Here is a 23646-nt window from a genome sequence, read left to right as displayed (position 1 = left end):
CATATGTAGTTTCTAGAAGAAGAAAAGTGAGGGAAGAGGGCAAAACTAACCTACCGCTCCTCTCTAAAACTCCTTTGAAAATAATGACAACTATGAACATCAGAGAGACAATGCAATGGCAAAACATTGAGATTCCATAAGAAAAAAAAACATAAACAAGAAGAAGCAAAGACCGACCTACCATGCCTCCCAAGTACTCATCTAGCAACAATGATGACAACGAACTAAGAGATGAAGCAGTGAAAATTGAAGGAGAGATAGAGAGAGAGGGATGAAGTTGAAACTTCACACAAACAGAAGATCAAGAGAAAAGAGAGATATTGAAACTTATCAAAGTTGATACCTCTATCTGAATGACGAGAGAAATGAAGCTCACAAACAAAGAAGAAGGAACTGGAAGTTCCCCCCTTCTTCACTGGCATTCACATTTTTCCTTAATCATTTTTCCTTGTCACCAGCACTAAGAGGGTACCAACAATTTCAAAGACAATGGTTATTTGGATGCCATAAAGGGGCTCTGAGAATGGAATACCATGGGCCATGCCTTAAAAGGGTACTGTTCAATGACATGCCCTCCTTCCAGTGCCATTAAATATGTTAAATCTTGTAGTGTCTTCTTGATGAATGCCATTGCCAACCAATTGCACCTAGTATCTATCAAGATTGCCATTTGCTTTCCATTTGGTTTTGTAAACCTAGTGGCACCCAATAGGGACTTGGTTGGAATTAGGAGGGACTATGGTCTAGGTTTTGGTTTCTTTTCAGTGCAAGCATTTCCTTACTCATGGCTTTTCTCCATAGGAGGTTTCAAATGGCTCATTTGAAGCTAACTAGTTCAATCTATTCACTAGATTTACAACTAAGGCTTGAAGGAAAAATTTTAGGTTTCAAGGTGCCATCCTATGATCATGTTAGCATAGGATGAGTTTGAGTTTACTTGGGACAGGTTGCTCATACTAGGAAAAAGGAGTAATGCTGAAATTGACCACAAGATTGATCATGTCATCATTAGACACAGTTACAAGAGAGGTAGAATTGATTGGCATGGGTTGCGGTTGAGAACTTGGTGGTGGTTGACGGCTTGGTGAGGGCTCTCCTAAATGAATATAAGTTCAAACAGATGAGTTAGCGGTCTCATTAGGGTTTGGCGAGGTTGAAGGGCAGATGAGAATAGATGTTGAATGCTACCTTTATGCTTGCCATCCTTTCCATTCTTCTCTTGGAAAGGAAATCTATTCTCACTTAACATCAAATCTCTAGAAACAAGGAACTTGTGAATATCAAAACCACATCATATATATCCTTGATGCTGCCCATACATCCAAGAAACTCACAATCCTTGGATTTGAAATCAAGTTTATTTTGTCTATAGGCTCCCAAGATAGAATAATAGGTACATCCGAAGACTTTAAGAAAATCATATTTTGGTGCCTTGTTGAAAGGAACCTCTAACAGACTTTTATTTTTCAACACTGAAGTTGGCATCATATTTATGAGACAAGCAGCAGTGGAGAAGGCAAAGTCCAAAATTACACAGGCACGCTGGTGTGAGCCATGAGAGTGAGCCCAGCTCCAACTAAGTGCCTATACTTTCGTTTAGAAACTCTATTTTTTTGGAGTATGTGGGCAAGAGCATCTATGCCCAATACCACATTCTTTGAGATACTTATCTAATGGTTTATACTCCTTTCCACCAGCATTTTGGAGGTATTTTATCTTATGCACCATGAGATTCTCAACTAGCAACTTAAAACTTTCTAAAACTCCATGAATATCATATTTTTGTTTCATTAAACAAAGTCAAGTAAAACTTAAACAAGCATCAACAAAGACAATGTAAAACTTGAAGGGGTTGGTCCCCAAACATATGAAAACATCATCTAGCAATCTTATTCTATCGGAGGCAGACTTGTGATTCTTGCCTATCTAATAGGACTAAGAGACAATAATTTTAGAGTTCAAAATAGGCAGACCATAGACCTTATCTATCAAGAGTCTTATAAAATGGATGCTCAAAATGAGTATGCCGGACATTAGGGGCAGTACATTCACTAACACAAACTTCCTTCTTGAACCATGTTAAGATCCATGACATAAAGGCCATTTTGGCTCCTCCTCACACCACTACACGACCACTGGTTTTGTCCTTTACTCGCCAACCTTGAACATCAAATTCAAAAGCCATTCTGTTGTCTTGTGCAAATCTTAAAATAGATATGAGAATTTTAGAAATCAAAGGAAAATGCAAAAAATTATGCAACCTAAACTTTAAATATTTAATCTCAATAATAGAACTACCAATATAAGAAATTGACAGATCTAAACTATTACCATTTTGACTTTGTTGTTTCCTTGCTCCTCTTACTTAATTGAAAGGTTACCTAAATCTAACATGATGTGGTGTGTGTCTAGTTACCAGCTTTCACCACTATAACTTTCTCCAACAGATTTCAGAAGAGAATGAGGTGGACCTTCCTTGTATTCATTCCTGAAGACTTGCCTATATGTCTTTGATATATTCCCTATTTTGTCACTATATTAACAAAAAGTTTAATCACCATTGGGTTTGTTAAGGCAACTGAATCTGAATATATAAACACAGAAAAAGCAACTCCTACAAATGAGAAAGATACTTGTGTAGATTCCTAAATCTCTAAAGATAAGGAAACTATGTGCGTGGATCATGGAAGGGAGATATCTTTCTTAAAATTAGTTAAATGATAAGTACAGTAACAAATGTAATTTTACCTTACATAAAAGAAACCTCTCATTCTCTATGTGCATAGACAGATAGAGAGAGAAACTTATGGGCTTGTGGACGTAAACTGCTACAACAGTCAAAACGCGTTATTTTTTGTGTGCATCCTGTTTTTCATCCTTTCTTGATTTTGCTTGCACATGGTATAAGAGATTTTTTCATCTTCTGACTAGTTTGTTGTAATTGTGGCATTCGTTATGCTTCAATCTCACAATGACTTCAACAAGCAATGTTCTCAATCAGCCGGTCAACAAAGAATCAGGTACCTTCTCTATGCTTCCAGCACCCACCAGTCTCTAACATTTCCTATCAATTAATTGGATGTTGATAATTTCTTGCTTTGGGAAATCCCAGGTTACACCCCTGTTGGAAAGTTATGGTCTAACGGGTTATGAAAATGGTACAAAACCATGTCAATTTGAGTTTACTAAGGGCGCAACAAAAAATGAGAGAATTTGAAACTTTGCATATGATGAATGGCACAAGATGGACCAACTTCTATTAAGTTGGATCTTGACAACCCTGAGTGACAAAGTGCACGTCCCAGTTGAAGGGTTGTCAATGTCATGCAAGGCATGGACTATTCTCAAAAATATATATGCTGCTATTCAAAATCTTAAAAAGAGATCAAAATTAGTTTCTGAATATTTTGCTAAGGCTAGGGGCATTTTTCATCAAGTCACCTTGGCTTCTAAAAACTCTAGAAGATGATGATCTTATTGACTATATTACTAATGGTTTACCAATATCTAAATATGGGTCTCTAAGAACTGCTCTGTGCACTTGCAATAATGCTATTTGTCTTGATGACCTCACGAGCATGTTGTTGATTTATAAAGCTAAGTGCCAAGTTATTGAGTCATAAGCCATTGACACTCCTCTACCCATATTAGGTATAGATCACCCATAAATCAAAACCAAAATTATAAAAATGGCTTTAATAAGTCACATGGGAGAGGTGGCCTGTGTGGACAAGAAAATCACTCTAATATAGGCTAGAAATTTACTTGCTTTGAAAATGAGAGGTTGTTCATGCTTGCAGAAACCAAGGGCATATGGATCTTATTCACAATGGCACATGGGCTTTGGAACCTCTTCCTTCTGGTCATAATCTTGTTATCAGCAAATGGATCTTCAAAATTAATTACAGGGCTCATGGAAGTATTGAACATTACAAAGCTCACCTTGTGGCATGCTGGTTGACTCAAGAGAAAGTTATTGATTATTTTGAAACTTTCAGTCTTGTGGTGAACCATCCTACTATTCACCTTATTCTTACTCTTGCTTTGTCTTATGGTTGGCTCATTCTTCAACTAGATGAGGTTGTTTACATGGCTTAACCCCAGGGTTTTGTAAATTCACAGTCCCCTAATCATGTGTGCAAGCTTCACAAGGCTCTTTATGGTCTTAAACAGGCACCCTGTGCATGGTTTCAGAGGTTCACTTATTTATGTATTTTAAGCACTCTCAAGTGGTCTTCCTGCTCACTTATGCCAATGATATTGTGCTTCCTGGCTCATCACCATTGTTACTTGGTTCTACTATTGTATGGCTAAGGAACGAATTGCTCTTAATGACCTAGGACCCTTGCACTATTCTCTTGGCATTGAGGCCACTTTTCTTCCTAACGGTCTTCTTCTTACCCAACACCGGCACATGCTTGATCTCTTGGAGTGTGCTGACATGACTAGGGCTGAACACAATCCGAGTCGAGCCCGAGCTCGGCCAGCTCGAACTCAGCTCGACTAAAGAAGACCTCGAGCTCGAAAATAACTCGACTACACTGGCTCGAACTTGACTCGATAGTCACGTTTCGAGCTCGATTCCATTAAGCTCGTTAAACTCATTTGGACTACTCATCCTTACTTGTTGAGCTCAAGCTCGATTAAGGCTCGATTAACTCGTTACCAATGAACACAAAACAAAAACAACTTATCTATTGCATCAATTGATACACCACTCTAGTGAAGTTCAAACTGATACATACAAAAGCGTGTAGCTTGCTACAAGATTCATTAGCAATTGACATTTTTTACCACGCAAAATCAGCACCTTATCACAAACTCAGTAGGATGCATATTGCTTGGAGCATCCCTCAACTCCATTTCCCGGTTGAGGCAAGGTCTGTCACAGGCTAATGAGACTCCCAGCGTTGGCAATAGCACAAGTTCCGCCAACAATAATAGAATCAGCAAAAACAGCTAAGTCAACCCTGCTCTTCTTGAATGGAATGCTCGGCAATATCCAGATAAAGTTTCCGCCTCAAATGTGACCCGTCAGTACTGCAAACATAAACTAAAAAAATGACTAAAATGATTTTGATTCTTGAAAATCTGCTCCAGCTACCTGTCATTGCTGCTGCAAATCTATGTTAGCTGCTTGAGAACCAGCAAAAACATGCATGATTCAGATTTCTGCATTCCCACATGCCAAAGACAAACATATGCCAAGCATACAAAATTAATCCAGTTATTTCACAAGAATTCAATTGTCTGTATCATTCAAAGTGTAAATTCCCCAGAATCATATCTAATCAACTTTTTTTTTTCAAGCAAAAACCACCAGGAATATGGACGACGTAGAACCCTATTCCAATCCTCCAGTAAGCAGCTTTTCCTAATAAAAATGTAGGAAATCTCCCAACGGCCACCAATTACAACTATCATCTGATGAGTAAATCATATTAAATAACAAAAGCTGAAAATATGTGAAATAAATTCATGTTCATTATTTTGTTGAAACACAAGTCACATGGTTCACCTCTGGAACATAGGTCACTATATAGACATTCAAGTTGATCATCAAACAAGGGAATTGAAGCAAGTGCTGAATGTTGAGAAAAGGCACAGCATACTGCACAAGGGAAATGACAATGGCAATTGAATTTCTTGGAACATGTAGACGGATGCTGGAAAAAATTAAAGTACCATGGTAAAAAACATAGTTATGATTACCTTTTTACACAATGACAAGGGATTAACGATTGGACACGATCTGCCTTTTCTGGTGTGTTTGTATATTTCAGTAATATGGGATCATGAAGTTCAAGAATTTTAATGTACAAGTATAACAACTAACAGGTGACCGTGTGTTTTATGTGTATCACTGAAATACTGAATACCATGAGGCGTGGATTCAAATAAGATGGAGAGAGACAGAGGGAGGAGAATGGGTTGTATATAATACTTTTCAGTGCAAGCAATGAAGAACCAGCTGCAACACCAAGTGTGATAGATGGGTGGTCCGCTGCAATGAATAAACCATCTGCAATTTAAATAAATAAACTCACAAAACACAGCCAACTGTCCAGTTAAACTCTTGATAAATAAAGAAAACTCACCTCTCTGTCAAGCACAATCCCTCTTGTTATCAACAAAAACAGTTGCAACAGACCAATTTCTGCAATTTAAATTCCAAGCACAGACCTGTACATTGCTGAGTACATATTAAATGTTGTTGCATGAACAAATAAACCTAGATTAAGTAGTTGGAATCTCTGAAGGAGTCTTTGCAATGGGAAATTAACTAAAATAGAACCTTGGTTTGCTTCCGGCTGTGTCAGGAACCCTAAGCCAAATTGTTTAAATATAACAACAAACATCAGGTTGGTAACAACCTTAGCAACATCATGAATGCATAAACAAGAAAAATTAAAAAAAATCTGATTGTCCACTAGTTTGGATCTATGTGAGCTAAAACAAGTTTCCTGTTCTATCAGAAACCTTTTAGCTAAAGAAAGAAAAGCATATTTTGCTTCCAGTAAACTAACCAACTAAACTAGCATAGCTAAAATATGACATGATCCTTAACTATATTATCAAAAGAAGATCATCAAATCATTAGATGATCAAAAGTAAAGTAGTTCTAATTAATTTGAAAATGCAAGTAAACTAAATCTACCAAGAATGAAGCCATCCTCCTGAGAAAGCCCCATAATTGCATCTACTTAGGACAGATGATCTAGTTCTCAAAGTTGTTCGGCATCAGCCTTCGGTTAGTCTGGAAACTAGTTCTCAACTTATTATGGACATTTTGGTGAATGTCCATAAATTCTGAGCCAGTATTATCTTTCAAGTATCAAACCAGTGATCATGAGTCATTGCAACAGCTATTTCATATTTATGATACTTATTTGTAGCTAGAACCTATATCGTTTTTCTGGTATTCTACAATGGTAGGGGGTTAACGAGACTTTTTTTAGGAGCTTCACGGGCATGCCGGAACAACTTTATCTTATTCATTATTGCCATGGAAATGAAAGAAAGTATGGCAACCTAATACTGCACTTTTCTAAATATCACATTATTGCAAAAGATACATACCGGGTATTCAAGTTTTGACCTCCTTTAGATTGAAATCATAATCGGACACCCCTAGCCAGGTGGATGGATCTCTTGCTGGCAAAGTAGATAACTTCATGTGGCAGGATGTGGGTTTTCACACTGAAGAGTGAAGACAAAGTTAGTAATCGTTAATAATAACAACAATTATAACAACACTAAAAACCACAAAAAAAAGTTCCAGAAAATGAAACCAAAAGCTTGACCGTCTCATTTCAACATTTCTTGCACTGACTAAGCATTTAATCACAAAATTGGCCAACAGACGGAATTCCAACAGAAGGCCATAAAACAAGTCGATCGAGAGTCTACAACATTTTCCTGCATTGCCTTAGATGCATTTCTAGTACATATGAACTCATGAGATTCAGCCTAAATACCTTGGAAGAAAATCAAGAGGCAAGAAAGAAATCACCTACAAAGTAATTTGGGTATTATCTTAGAGTTTGCAGACATAGAGTTTAAATGGTCGAGATTCTCTTGGTAATGCCTCCTCCACGGCCTCTGGCATCGATTCCTCAGGCACCGATGTTTCCACCATCGATTTCTCCTCAACGACAGCTAGAATCTTGGACAGCCTCTTAATATTAATGACGGGAAACACAGTAAGAAGAAGTGGACTGCCGGGCTGAGGATGCGAAGATGGTGGGCAGAAGAGAGGGGCAAGAGGAAGATGACAACCTAAGGAAACCACGAGATGACAGGGAGGGGTAGAGGGAATGGCTTCTAGTTTAGGTTAGGTTAGGGTTGCATTTGGAGGAGAGAGAGGGAGAAAGGGGACACCACCGGAGCAGGATGCGCGGCCTTTGAGTTGGATGTCACTGGAGAAGCGGAGAGGCGCAGAGCACAGGCGGAGAAGAAGAGCACCAAGCAGGGCGGTAGGAGCGCAGAACGGGAGAAGAGAACGAGAAGTCGGAGAGACTGAGAGAGGGAGAACGAAAAAAGGAAACACTAAAGTGAAAAAGACTTTCCCGCCTGTGAGAAGCTTCTGAACCAGTTTTTTTAAAACCGGTTCATTAACTAATCGAGCCGAGTCGAGCTTTAACGAGCCCACTTGAGTGAACTCGAACTCGACTCCATTAGTTAAACGAGTCGACTCGTTAACTGGAGCTCGACTTGTTTAACAAAATAAGCAGCTCGAACTCATTGTGCACCCCTAGACATGACTGTTGCCAAACCTGCCACTGTTCTTATGGCTACTTCCTGTCATCTGTCTTCACATGATGGCACAACTCTTTCAAATAGGACATTGTATCACCAGTAGTTGGTGCAGTTCAATACTTAACTTTAACTTGGCCTGACTTTCCTTTTGTTGTCAACAAGCTTTGCTAATTAATTTATTGCCCTACTAGTCGACAATGGACTGTGGTTAAACATGTATTATGTCATGTTAAACACACCATCCATCACAGTCTTCTCCTTCAATGGACTCAGCCTACGAAATTTACCTTGACAGTCTATTCCGATGCTGATTGGGCTAGAATCATTGATGATAAGAAATCTACAAATGGCTATGTCGTCCTCTTTGGTAATTCTCTTCTTTCATTGTCATCTCGTAAGCATACCATGGTGGCACATTTGAACACTGAAGCAAAATACCATGCACTTGCTGGTGCAGCGGCCGAAGTTTTACCAATCAATCATCCTCTATGGGTACATCATGTGAAACTTTGACTTACATCCACTTGCACTGCTTTGTGACAATCTTGGTGCCACTTATCTCATTGCCAATCCAATTTTTCATAGTTGGAGTAGGCATATTGAATCTCATCAACAGATCAGCTACCAGACATTATGACCAAGCCCTTGTCCACTACCTAGTTTGAATTTCTTTTTGACAAACTCAACATGGTCGGAGTTTGAGGATGGATCTTAAGGCAACATAATCTGAACAAATAAGCACAAAAGTGGCAACTTCTACAAATGAGAAAGACCTTGTGTAGATTCCCAAATCTCTAAAAATCAGAAACTGTGTGCATGGATCATGGAAAGGAGATATCTTTCCTAAAATCTAGTGGAGATGATAACAATAGTAACAAATGTAATCTTACCTTACTTAAAGGAAACCTCTCATCCTCTATATGCATAGAGAGATAGAGGGAGAAACTTCTGGGCTCATGGATGTAGACTGATACAATAGTCAAACCATGTTATTTTTTGTGTGCATCATGTTTTTCATCCTTTGTTGACTTTGCTCGCACATGGTTTCTCATGCCATCGTCCAGGGTTACCAACCTGCTCAAGACCACAGCCACGACCATGAGGTTGGCTCCCATGGAAGCCTCCTCTAGGTGATGATTGAGTACTAGAAAACATCCTGCTCTTTTGTATGTTGTTGGCATCAAAAGAGACTTGTTTTTTTTACGTGATATCAGTTAGACAAGCTTCTTGTGCAAGGAGAATATTGTGAAGCTCAAGGATTGACACAAGCTCAGCACAGGCAAACAGTGACACTCTTACAGCCTCTTACTCTTGTTGTAGGCCGTGGAGGATGTGACGTACTAGATCATAATAAAAAAGAAGCCTACCAGCATTCTTAAGGTGTATGGTTTTTGAAAAATATTCGTTCTAGTTTGCCAAGTTTGAGATTTTTTGAAGCCATCTTTGAGATTGATGATGCAAGCTCTAAAGTGGGCTAGATAAGAGTCTGCCAGAGCTTTCCAAGTGTCATGTGAAGTCTTCAAATCCACCACAAGTGTGAGAAGAGACTAAGTGAGGGATGACAAAACCATCCCATAAGGAGCTGATCACACCTATGCCACTGAGAGCATCTTTCCAAATGCGATCTTGCCATCTTTCTCAATCAATTTGGGCGGTTTAGGCTTTCATCTTTCGATATATCCTTCAAAGTCAGATGAGATAAGCAAATGGACGAAATTGAGAAACCTAGAGAGTATAATTTTCACCTATTAATTTGATGGAGAGGAAGTAGTGAAAATGATTTGGGGCTAGCAACCCAGGCATGACATGGTTAGTGGCAGGAACAATGCTTGACAAGCCATATGAATCTGAGGTGTTTGCCACGGTGCCTTAATATCATGTGAAAATGTAAACAAAAAAGAGAAAGAGAAACAAATTTACATTGTTGGGCAGATTTGTGCCTATGTCCATGAGAAAACCCCATAGATGTCTCCCTAAACTAGGAAAGAAGAAGCATACCAATGAGGTTGAGGCATTAGATATTAATAAGGTCATCCTTATAAGCTTTTGGAGGTAAGCTTATTTCCTCCTTAAGATTGATACTTATGTAAATTGCATTTCTATAAGGCATTGTACACTCCAGCCTGTGGAAGGGCACACTTGCAGCAAAGAAGCATGAAGAGAAAGTAATTCTAGTGGAGTTATAGAAGCAATACTTTATATCAATTTCCCAAGAAAGGGTATATTAGAGGGCATTATCTCATGTTTATAAAAGGTAATTAATGTAATTACGTTTTTTCTCTGTATGATTCTTCCATATATTTATCTTTCGGACAATGACTGCATGGGGGTCAGGCCCCATCCTTTTATTCCAACAAAATGGAGTAATATGTACAACAAAATTGGGTCCGCAGAGGACCTCAACTCGTAGTACTACTTCCTTTTAATGGATCCTGTATGTTGTCATGGTGAATCCATTTTCTACACAATCCATTGGCCGAAATAATCGAAAAAAGGTTAATAGCTTCAGCAAAAGGCCACCCCTTGCAAATAGTAAGCCTATTAAGAAAGCTATTGCTCTTCAAAATATTATTCACTATTTCTATGCCACGTTCAATGTTGCTGCATAAGTGCTTCTTCCAATCTCCATCATTGGCCAGAAGGTAAATGCTCCCAGAGTTATCCTCAATGTTCACCAAGTGTCCAATGCTTTCCATTAGAATCTCTTTCTCCTACCATCCAATGTAATTCCCAAACCAGCAGGCCAAATCAAAATGAAACCGTCTAGAGGCATCTCTAATGAGACCAGCCACTCCTCTTCTGCCACCCTTGCTCCACGAGCTAATGCTGATTTCTACCCATCTATCATCATATCTAACTCCCCGTAGGATTCCATAGTAGACCCAGTTACGAATTTTAATCAGTTGAGTTCCTTTCCATTGAAAATTCCACCAGTACTCACTGCGGTGTGCCCAAAACCATTTTTCCAAGTTGCCAATTGGTATATCACTCTTATGCTTGATGTGATTGTCAGTCTTCCAGATGAACCACATTGCCATATGGAAGCTGGCTTTCCAGCATTTATCAAACAGTTTGTCTTTGAAGCCATTCCTATGCCATGAGAGAAGCCCTTGCATTAGGTTTGGGGAACTTCTATGCCATTGCTTAACCCACCCAAATTTTCCAAAAATGTATGTCCATATAAACCGAGCTCTCTTACAATTGAAAAAAAGGTGTTTGATGTCTTCAATCTCATGCTTGCTAACTAGGCAGCTAGAAGCAAGTGCCCGGCCTTGCTTTTGCACAAACCCATCAGTAGGTAGATGACCTAAAGCACTTAAATAAACAATCTAGGTGGCCCTTGGAAGTCCTCTCCCTTTCCAGACAAGCATGTTCTCATTGTTTTTGGAACCTTTTTTCCGAATCCTTTGCCAAAATTCATGCCGATTGAATTCCCCTTATCTCTGTTTCTCCATACCATAACATCAGGCATCTCAACCTCAAGTCAGGGACAAGAGAAAGGAATATTTAAGCTAGAAAGGAACTCACTGATGTACTCCTCATTCTCCTCCATCATTTCTTTTACCGTGCATCCAATCGTGTCTTGTACCAGATGGCGATGGGATATTGGAATCTTATCAATGAGACACTTTGGTCCACAATAATCTATCCAAAATTTAGCGAAAGCACCATTGCCAATCTTTCAACCGACATTTACATTAATTCTGCTCCAAGACTGCAATGCCCTTCGCCATGCTTTAGACACTTTTTTGCCCCTAATACTATTGCCAATCAGTCCTTTCTGCTTGCAGTATCGACCTTTAAGAAGATCTACCCAAGGGCAGAACTGCTGGGTCATGCCATACACTAAAAAGGCCAAGTTGGCCAGGTTGGCCAGGTTGGTTTCCTTGATGTCTCTGAGTCCTACACCTCCCTCTAATTTTGGGAGACATAGAGTAGACCATTTAATATGATGATAGCTTTTGTTGTCTGTCGTATCGCCCCATAAAAAGTTGGCTGCCATTTTACTTAGTTGCTTATAGGTAGTAACAGGGAGTTGAACCACCAGACTCCAGTAACTAGGTAACAGAGATAGAACATGTTTGATTAGGTTGAGTCTGCCTGCAAAAGAAAGGCATCTCTATTTCCAAAGAGTTAGCTTCTGAGATGAACGAAGAATTAAATGTTTGCATTGTCCCTCTATCACATCATTCATTTGGAGGGAAATGCAAAGGTACATAGAAGGAAGCTGACCTTGATGCCAACCTAATTCTTACTCTGTCTGAGTGTGTACTCGGCTGTCCAATTTGAATGGAAGAACTGAGCTCTTGGCAGTGTTCATGACTAGGCCTGAGCAACTAGAGAATTCATTAAGACACACTTTTAAGTTCCTAAAGTTCTTCAGCCTCCCTTCTATGAAGAATATGATGTTGTCTGCATATAAAGTGAAGAAGGGGGAAGGGGTCCCAGCCCCCATGGAGGCGATCCTGATTTGTTTGTTATTTACTTGAGCTTGTATACTACGAGTGAGCATTTTCATGACTGTGATAAACAAGTAGGGGGAAAGCGGATCCCCCTTCCTGAGCCATCTCTTATTCTCAAACTACATTCCTTCCTTGCCATTGATAAGTAGCAGTGATTTAACTATGGTGATAATTGTCACAAGTTTCTTTACCCACGAATCATGGAATCCTAAGTGGCATAGGGTAACCTTCAAGAATTTCCAATTCACTTTGTCATAGGCCTTAAATCAATTTTAACATAAGTTGCTTTCTTCTTACTGTTTTGAAAGATGTGAACAATTTCTTGGCTGAGTAGAAAGCTATCCTGAATGCAGAAAGCACTTGGATTTTTTTGAGATAATCCTGTTTAGGATAGGCCGCATTCGCTTTACCATAATCCTTGTGATAAATTTTAGCATGCTACAACATAAGGAGATGGGCCGAAATTGCTCAACCTGTGTCATGCTTTGCTCCTTGGGAAGAAAAAAAATGTAGGTCTTGTTGACAAATTTCACCAACCTACTGGTATCAAAAAACCCATGTATAGCCCCTACTACTGCCTCCTCCAATGCACTCCAGTTGCTTTGAAAGAACCTATTTCCAAACATGTCTAGTCCTGGCGCGGAGTCCCTTTCAGCATCCATGACCACCCACTTGATTTCTGCTTCAGTTATTGGTTTCAACAACTCATCATTCTCCTCAAGCAACACAATAGGACCTGGTGCGATGGTTTGTGATAGGCATCCTGAGCCATGGGTGGTCCCTAGCAGGTCGACAAAAAAGTCAGTACAAGCTGTAAATATATCAAGAGTGTCCGTCGCAAGCTGCCCCTTGTGAGAGATAGCCTCAATCTTATTTCAGCACCTTCTCCCTTTGGCAATTCCCTGGAAAAATTTTGTGTTTATGTCTCTATCCCTCATTCATTTGATTCTTAATTTTTGACACCATAGTTGTTCTTCTAACTACAAGAGCCTAGATAGTTCTTGTTTTAGCCAGCATTCTTCATCTATCGCCTCTGGCACGCCACTTTCGCTTTAGGTTTGAAGATGTTTGATCTTATTCTTAGCCTTCATCATTTAGTGGACGAGATCATTAGCTCCACCATTGCACCAAACCTTTAGCTTGTCTGTGGTTGCCTCTAATTTATGAATGAGCTTGATCATGGTGCAGCCCCTAGTATCCTCCACCTAGGCTTAAAGAATTTGATCACTATAGCCTACCATCTACTGCCAATACTGAAAGTGCCGAAATGGGGTACAACCCCAAGTGTTGAACCTGCACTTGGAGATGCATAGCAAGATTAAGTTGTGGTCTAAGATAGTCCTCAGTTGTACTTCCAAATGCAGAATCAACTCTGGGTTATCCACCCATTCCTATAGACATAGCACCTATCAATCTTTGACATGACATTCTCATGGCCCACACGATTGTTAGTCCATGTGAATTTCACCTCAAGGCAGGATATTTCATATAAGGCTGATTGAGCAATAAAATTGGAAAGAGCAATACAAGTATGAAGAGCCAGCACCCTACCAGTTTTTTCACTACTGTTTAGAATAGCATTAGAATCACCCATATAAATTACAGGCACACTACAATGGTTCGATACAAAGCATAAGCTCAAAAACAAGTCCTTTCTGATTCTATAGTCAGTACATAAACTTCTATAGCCACAAAACATAAGCCAGATGAGATTATAGAGAAATGTAAAACAACCCAATGATGATGTGCATACCAGTTTTGGAGAGTCACTTCGTGCGGATCCCATAATGTGATAATGCGCGCCCACGGTCCTGATATATGAATGTTAGAGATCAAGCGTCTCCCTGGGATCTTTAATTGGGACTTCTGAAGTTGTTCCATATTGAGCTCGGTGTCAATTGAGAAAGCAATGGCTGTATTCTTTTTCCTTAGAGTACCTAAAAACTCATGTTGAGCTGGAGGAGCTGCCAGTGCACGAACATTCCAAGCAAGGATATTTATAAGCAAGTGTAGTTGTGCCCCTCCCTTCTTGGTGTACCATTTGGTCTTTAGAGAATTCACTATCCTTGTGATCATCCATTGCCTCTGGAAATGTCTTGGCCTCAACGTTGCCAACATCCATCTCATCTATTGGATACCCGTCCTCAAGCCTATGTGTAACCCCCACCATGGTGAGATCTTGGGGTTCTTGTATACTCCCACCTGCCTCTCCTAGTCTATGGCATGCTTTTGGTGGGCTACTTTGCTTTTTAATGCCATTCACCTCCCTGTGCATAAGAGTTTGTTTATTTGCCTTCTCTGCCATCTGGGTAATGTTGGTCACTGACGACGTGTTTGAATCAATTTATCGGACAGTTGCAGTGCCTTTAAGTTTGCATGAATTAGGCCCTGGAGACACTAAGGCTACTTGCGAAACCTGAACCTCTTTACTACCTTCTTGCATAGTTTGAGCATCTAGAATTTCTCCAACCTCTACTCTGCTTGCGTCAACCAGGTTACTTGGTCCCTACCCCTTTCCTTCTATGCAGCCCATAACCATCTCACCAACGCGTTTGGAAGAGCTGTCTACATATGCTTTCATCTCTGACAGAAGCCTAAGGGCTTCAAATTTGTTTTGTTTCAACTGAGGATCCGCTTTTTCCTTATTGTATTGTGGTCATCTCTTGGGGGTTTTAACCAATTGCAAGCATTGGGGCGACCTTCTCCCCTTCCTTGGAAGCCTCTGTCACAATGCAGGAACCATCAAAGTGAGCTATAGTCACACATTTTTTGCAGTACTTGACCTTAGTTTCGTATTCGATGGATTGAACGAAGATCTTTCCCCCTATAATCTCCAGCTCAATTTCAGAAATTGGGCTAAACCCCAATGTTATTTCAATTTTAATACGAGCAAAACCAAAACACTGGAGATGCCTGGTATATTCATCAGGCTCCACAAAGGAGCCACCAATGAGGTCTGCAATGTTAGTAAAATCCGTGGACTCCATTTCGGCTGGTAGGTCAGGCAGCCTAATCCATATCTAGACTCGATTGGAACTCTTAATCCGCATGGGCATGTGTTATCACCCCAAATTTTCCCCCAAAAGATTGTATTTTATTTTTGGACACTAAGTCAAATCCTAGACCCAAAACAAGCTCACGAATATTCAATCCAAAATGAATTTCTTGTTTGTGCCCAAACACGAGATTCAAATCCAAAATCCAACTGTCGGATCTGAATTAGATCCAAAATTCAAATTTAGATCCAAATTGAGAATTTTAAACTCAAAATCTAAAACTGAAATCAAGACCACAAAATTTGGATTTATGAGCACCGCATGCGCGCACAGACCTGCCTTTTGTTTTATGTTTCATTCTTGTGCCAAGATGTGCTTTTCAACCTAAACCACTCACTAGAATGCGTCGGCAACTAGTTGGACCCAATTCGGATTTAAAACGAGCCCAAAGTCACTCAAAACGGAGTCGACCAGCCATTTTTAAATAAAAAAATTGGTTTTATGCTTTTTATATGAACAACCCATTTTATTTATTTATTTATCCATTTTATCTTACTTTATATTATTTCATTATATTACAATTTATATTTATTTTGTATTTAAAAAAATAATAACAAAAAATATATCACGCGTCACACGCAACATGCGGTCGCGCAACACGCACATGATTGTGCGTAAGACAATCACGTAGCGACATGTTGAATACCAAGCGCTATTGCGCCAGGCGCGTTCAAAACAGCAAGCAATGGGGCCTGCGACCACACAAGCCCCATTTTCATGCAAAAACCACCCCTTGGGGGGCGGTTTTGAGCTTTTTGGGTGGCATTAGCCCTGCCCACACCCCAAAGGGGTATTTGCAGTGCTAATGGCCAACCCACTTAGTCAAAACCTATTTTTTTTAAAAAAAATTAATTTGAAAATAATTCAAAAATTATTTGAAATTCGCACGAAAAGCTTGTCGAATTCAAAAAAAAAAAAAAATCAAATTTTGAGTTTTGGCTCCAAAACTGTCTATAAATACCCCTACAATCTTCTATCTTGGGCATGAGCTAACTCTTGGGGGAACCTCTAGTGTTCTCACTTGAAAATTTAGAGTTCTCCCTTAGCTCTTTCTCTCCATTTCCTTTTTTCTTCTCATTCTTCTTCCTATTCTCCAACTTTGGGAGCAAACTTCCCCAAGATCAAACTCTTCAAGGGAGCACAAGAAGATATCTTGGAGACATATCTTCATCATCTTGAAGTTTCACCCAAGGCGACCTTAGGATCATACAAAAAATGAGACCCATCCGTCATCTTATGAGAGGTATGTAGTCAAGATCTCAACCCATTTCTTTCCCTTGTTTCCTCCCTTCTTTATCTCTACATGGCCATATAAGATAACTCTTAAACCTCATCTTGGAGTCACGAGCTACTCTTGAGTGCACTGGGGACATAAGAAGGTGAAACAAGATTTCATTTTATGATTGAATCATGTTTTTCTTTTTTCTTAAATGTTATTTTGTTTTGAGATATTATTCATACATAGTTGATTAATTTTTCCATTTATATACGAATGAACGGTGAGAATGAGTGTTTGGGTTGGGATTTTTCTCTATTATTATGTTGATTTGGAGGTTGGGCTCATGGAATTTAGACAACAAAAACAAAGACAACAACCAGAACTGATCAGCCCAGGAAAAAGGTGTAATATGTCAAATATGCAGCAAGAGGAACCACACCGCTATCAACTGCTGGCATAGGTTCAATCAGGCATTTCATTCGCAAAAGGTTCCACAACCTCTAGCCACCACGAAAGTTTCTGATACTCAAAATCAACAATGGTTTCCCGACACCAGTGCATCGGCTTATGTGACGTCCAACGCAGGTAATCTTAGTTTTCTATCACAATATCATGGGATAGATAAAATAATGGTTGAAAATGGAGAAAAATTAGAAATTACTCATACAGGGCAGGACACTATAGCCAATGGGCAACAAAAACTTGTTCTTGATAATGTTTTAGTCGTTCCAAAGATCAAGAAAAACCTTATCTCCATCAGTCAATTGACGTCAGATCTTCCTTATATTTTTGAATTTTCAACTAACGAATTTGCTGTGAAGGACAAGACGACCACCAAGGTGGTAATTACGGGGAAGAGGCATGACGATCTTTATGCAGTCCAAAACAAGGAAGAAGGCAGCGACAGATTTCATGAAGTATTTTTCTCTACAAGATTTCAAGCAGCGAATAAAGAAATATGGCACCAACATTTGGGTCATATTCATCGTGAGTTGGTAAATTTTCTTACAAATAAAAAGGCTATTCGTGTGACAGGCCCTAGTTCCTTAAACAATGTATGTTCTAGTTGTCAAATGGCAAAAATGTGTCGTCTTCCTTTCTTACCAGTGGATGAGCATTGTGATAATTTTCTTGATAAAGTTCATTGTGATCTATGGGGACCAGCCCCAGTTATTTCAGTTGCAAAATTCCGTTTTTATGTTATTTTTATTGATGAAGCCACCTGGTTTACTTGGTTCTATCCCTTGCGCCATAAATCAGAGTTATACCACATATTTACGATCTTTCATAAATATGTTGAAAATCAGTTTGATAAGAAAATCAAGAAGTTCCAAACAGATGAAGGACCATTGTCGAACTTGGGTTGGCAATGATGTTCAATGCAAATATACTAGCTCGGTACTGGGTTGAAATGTTTTCCACTGCAGTTTGGCTTATTAATAGACTATCCACTCCAACGTTGAAGATGAAATCTCCTTTTGAATTGGTTTTTGGAAAAAGTCCGTCTTACTCTTGTTTGTGAATATTTGGGACTAGATGCTTTCCATATCTCAGACATTACACTCTCAACAAACTTGAACCAAGATCTTTACCATGTGTATTTTTGGGATACAGTAATACTCACAAGGGATACAAGTGTTTGTATCCACCTACAAGAAAAATGTATATATCCCGACACGTTGTCTTTGATGAAAGTATCTTCCCCTATAGACAGCCTGGAGCACTCTTTTCTTCTACATCATCCTGCAAAAACGGAGCCACATACAGTGATTGGACGTGTTAGATCATTGTCCAGATCTTTCACAAGATGATAAAAACGATGCTTTGTGCCAAGTGATCAATCACCATCATCTCTTGCACGATGGATCATTAGACCATCGTTCAGTTCAAGAAACACATGGAGGAGACAACAATATTTCAGCACATGAAACATATGGTAGCAATGAAGATCTACATGGTCAAGACGAAAGTGATATGCCCTCACCAGTCAATGAGGCACAAAGCCAACAGCCTGAAGAGATACAGCCGATCCAAGACAGCTCCAATATTCACTCCATGGTAACTCGGGGTAAGGCTGGTACCTTAAAACCAAATCCTAAGTATTTTTTGGCATTAACAGTACCACTTGAGCCAAAAATTGTCAAGCAGGCCTTTAAGGATCCCGGTTGGGTAGCTTCCATGAAGGAAGGGCTACATGCTTTGGAACAATGCCACACTTGGACGTTGGTATCACGCCGACTAGGTATGAATATTGTCTCAACTCGTTGGGTTTTTAAAACAAAATTCAAGAGCGATGGAATGGTCGAGCGCCTCAAGGCTAGACTTGTTGCTCGTGGGTTCAACCAAGTGGCTGGTGTTGATTTCCTAGAAACATTCTCACTTGCTATAAAACCAGCAACTATTAGAATTGTGCTAACTCTTGCTCTCTCTCACAATTGGGATATTCGACAAATGGATGTAAAAAACGCCTTCTTACATGCTGACTTGGATCAAACTGTGTTTATTGAACAACCACCGGGATTTATTGATAACCAAAAAACCAAGCTATGTATGCCAGTTACATAAAGCTCTCTATGGTTTACGTCAGGCTCCAAGAGCATGGTACGATCAGTTTGGCACCTACCTTTTATCAAAAGGTTTTTTCTCCAACATCTCTGATTCTTCGTTATTCATCTACAAAGTCGGACGTGGTATCATCCTTCTTCTACTATATGTCAATGATATAATTTTAACGGGCAGCCATCCTATGCTTCTTCAAGAATTCATTTGGGATAATTACCAATGAGTTTTCAATGAAGGATCTGGGATATCTTCATCACTTTCTTGGAATAGAAGTGATTAAGTTTTCAGGTGGGCTCTTTCTAAACCAAAAGCGATATGCCTATAGCCTACTAGAAAGAGCCACCATGACTTCGTGCAAACCAGCCGTTACACCCTTGATTCAAAATTACAAAAATTCGGTTGATGACACACCTTTTTCAGATCCAACACTTTTTCGAAGTCTAGTCGGAGGTCTATAATAACTCATGTTCACACGGCCCGACATTTCTTTCGCTGTCAACTTCATCAGTCAATATATGCAAACACCCATGGTCAGTCACTACCAACTAGTTAAAAGACTACTTCGATACATTAGTGGCTCCATTGACATCGGATGTCATATCTATCCTCAAGCGCAACTCCAGATGCCTTCTTTGATTCCGACTGGGCGGTCTGTCAAGAAACACGTCGCTCAACTACAGGTTTTGTTACGTTTCTTGGCACTAATCCTATATCATGGACAGCAAAGAAGCAATCGACAATGACCAGATCTACCACCGAGGCTGAGTATCGATCAATGGCCTCCGCTGCTACTGAATTAACTTGGATCACATACATTCTTAAAGATATCGGACTGTATCTCCCAGATATGCCGATTCTCTATTGTGACAACATGTCATCCCTTCAAGTATCTATCAAACTAGTTTTTCATTCTCGAATGAAGCATGTTGAATTTGATTATCATTTTCTAAGGGAAAAGGTTTCGCTCGGTCTTCTTACAACTCAATTTGTTCCATCGACTCAACAAGCGGCCCACATTTTTACCAAAGCCCTTTCCAGGTCTACCTTCGAATTTTTAAGAAGCAAACTAGCGCTTTCCATCCTACCACCTAGTTGAGGGAGGCTAAAGTCAATAGAGGCACTATCAAGGGACTCAAGAAGGAAACTCCAACCGGCCATGACGATGGAAACATGAAGGAAGAAATCGGAGGATTCGCAAAGAAAACTCCAGCCAGCCATAATGATGGAAATAGTAATGATTGTAATCGTTACAATACCAAGAAGGAAACATCATCTGGCCAACCATATGAAGACAGTAATACAGAGACAACGACTGCATCTGCCCTATTCCACTATTCATCCTTCTTTTGATGGTTGAGTAGTCAAAGACGGATGTTTGAGAGCCCTGTTAATTAGCAACTCATACTCATTAATACGCTATTTTGACTCATCATTCACATCTTGATCTTCGACTTCTGTCTGGCCAAGACAGATCCAATATTCCAAAAGATGAAGATGCAGTTGACAAACAGAGAAGCGCAGAAACTAAACATGGAAATAATAAACAGGGAAACAATGACTGTAAATTGGATATTGTTTCCTCCTGTAAAGATCAATGTAAATCCTCTAAATCAGGAAATGATGATGTCTGTAATTCTATTATAAATAGAAGAATGATCCACGCCTATCAGCACCAAGAACGATAGCTGCCTTTGTGGACGTAGGTGTGAGTTTACACCGAACCATGTTAAAATTAGGCATTCCTTCCTTGAATCTCTGCTTTTCTTTAAAGTGCACACTGAACATTACTTTTACCAGTCCAATTATTTGACCAAGTAAAGAAAGAGGAAGAGTCATATCACTTGTAGAGTTGCATCATTAAGAAACATGACAAAATCACTGCAAGTTGCACCTCCCGGCGGCCGACTAGTCTTGTCCATACTACCTTGCTGAGCATTAAAATCTCCCATTGCCAAACAAGGCAGCAGAGAAGATATGATGGAGTTACTAAGCTCCCAAAGAGTCCCTCTTCTCACAAGAGGATTAGGGTGGTACACACCAAAAATCACCAACTTCAGCCCAGTTATTGTATTTTGAACCAAATTTCAGTCCAAAACTCTCGAATCTATTAAAATATGAAGTAAACAATTTTAATAAATGTGTAGAATAATATTGCAGATTTTTTTTTAATGTCATAAAGTTATGTCATAGTAAATTAACGGGTTAATGTCAAGAGTTATGGGGAGGTTTTTCATTTTTAATGTCATTTATTATTATGGTTGTAGTGGCCATTAGCGTGGAGGTTTATGAGTCATAAGTTGAGTGTCTTGAGGTAGTCTATAAATATGTGCCTTGGTTTGTGTCATTTGTGTCAAGTGTAAAAGCATGACAAGGTGGCCTTGAGGGAGTTGTGAGTTGTATGAGTGCTCACTGCCTCTAATTCTAAAGTTGTTTTGCAAAGTTCATTGTGTGCAACATAAGGCACGTGTTCCATTTTTGTTTATTTTCAATAGAATCTCCATGTTCAACAACTGAAGGTTTATTAGATTCCAACCACAAACAATTCAAGCGTAGGGAAGTCCTATTGCTAGATTAGAATTAAATTCAAAGCTCTTTATGGACTTCCTCCAGATTTCAAAATGATTGTTATTGAACATCGTATCAAATAAACAAACGACATCAGGAGAGAGATCTCTGATTTCATTCATCACATAGCGCTTTGCTATACAATGGACCATTCCCCTTGCATTCCATGAAAATATCTTGTCGAGAAAAAAGGGATCAGATCTCTTATTAAAATCTATTACACAGACTACATTTGCGGTGGTTAATGGATCGGGATAGAATTTTAGTGTTATCATGATCTTGTAAGCGATAACGTTTCCATGTACTATATATATTGCTCAAAGGAATCAATGAAATTAAGTACTTCTCTCCACGCTTCCTCTGTTTTTTTTTTTTTAATTAAGTTTTCACATGGTATCAAAGCGACTTCCCTCGTCGCCTCTGGGCTAAATTTGTGGCAGAATTGCTCCACTGCTCGGAGAAGCATCAACCGCTGCAAGCCATCCTCCCGAGTCACAGTAGCAACTTCTGTCCTGTAGTTGCTGATCACCATCTCTATCTTCTGCCTGCAAATAAGGTGTTTCACCGGCCATTTCTTCCCAGCACGGTCAAGATCTGACCAGGAAAATCTCATTCCTTGCCTTTGGCTTATCATCATCTTGGTGAACCCCTTGCCTTCTGTCTCCACCCTTCTGATCCCTGAAACAGAGAAGAAGGGTGAACAGAGGCGACCAGATGGGTGCTTAGAACAGAGGCGATCAGGCAAGCATTTACGGTGATTCAAGTGTCGAGCAGAGTTCGATCAGCTTCCAAAACACCTGAAGATCATACCTGGGCAGTTTCAGAGTTATTGGTGTTAACTGGAGAAAGCACCCAACGATTTTCTCATCGCCTGCAACTCAAGAAGCTATCAGTTGACAGCAGTGACAGTCCGGCCCTTGCTTTCCCAATTTCTATCTGCAGGATTGGGTTTCCAACAATCCTGTCATTGGAAGCGTTTGGCCACAGCATTACTACTTCTACAATTTTTGGACGTTGTTCCGGTGGAAGGTCTCCACCAACATCGTCTCTGCCAATTCATCGCCTCCATCATCAAAACGCCGTCTGCCAGATTTATATGTCGGCACGCCAGAGCTGGTTTATCGTGGCTCTTCTCTAGAGTAGTGAGAAGGAACTATGGCAAACCAAGAAAAGAATATTGGCGACATCAACAATTCAGAAAACTCTCAGGTGATAACGTATTCCTTCTTTTTACATCATTCTGATAATCCCGGAAGTGTATTGGTGTCTCAAGCACTTAACGGTGACAATTATGCCATTTGGAGTAGAGCCATGATAATGGCTTTATCAGCCAAAAATAAATTAGGCTTCATAGATGGATCTATCAAAGAGCCAAAAGAAGGAGATAAGAATCATGCCGTATGGATTAGATGCAATAATATGATTCTTGCATGGATTTTAAATTTTATTAGCAAAGAAATTTCCGCTAGTATTGCTTATGCTACTTCTGCTCAAAATGCATGGGAAGATTTGAAAAGCAACT

General features: G+C 39.6%; 1 long non-coding RNA gene across 2 annotated transcripts; it reads right to left on the bottom strand.

The window, feature by feature from the left end:
• Positions 1–4910: 4910 nt before the first annotated feature.
• LOC116259362 (uncharacterized) lies at positions 4911–6949 on the bottom strand. Of its 2 annotated transcripts, none has more exons than XR_007574116.1 (3): positions 6099–6949; positions 5945–6022; positions 4911–5040 (listed from the first exon to the last, which is right to left on the bottom strand). It is a non-coding gene; the product is annotated as an uncharacterized LOC116259362 (long non-coding RNA). The 2 variants fall into 2 exon arrangements; XR_004173906.2 differs by having other exon boundaries at positions 5945–6004.
• Between the last annotated feature and the right edge of the window lie 16697 nt (positions 6950–23646).

This window comes from Nymphaea colorata, chromosome 8, assembly GCF_008831285.2.
Source record: "Nymphaea colorata isolate Beijing-Zhang1983 chromosome 8, ASM883128v2, whole genome shotgun sequence".
NCBI lineage: Eukaryota > Viridiplantae > Streptophyta > Magnoliopsida > Nymphaeales > Nymphaeaceae > Nymphaea > Nymphaea colorata.
This window is presented reverse-complemented; position numbering and strand designations above follow the sequence as displayed.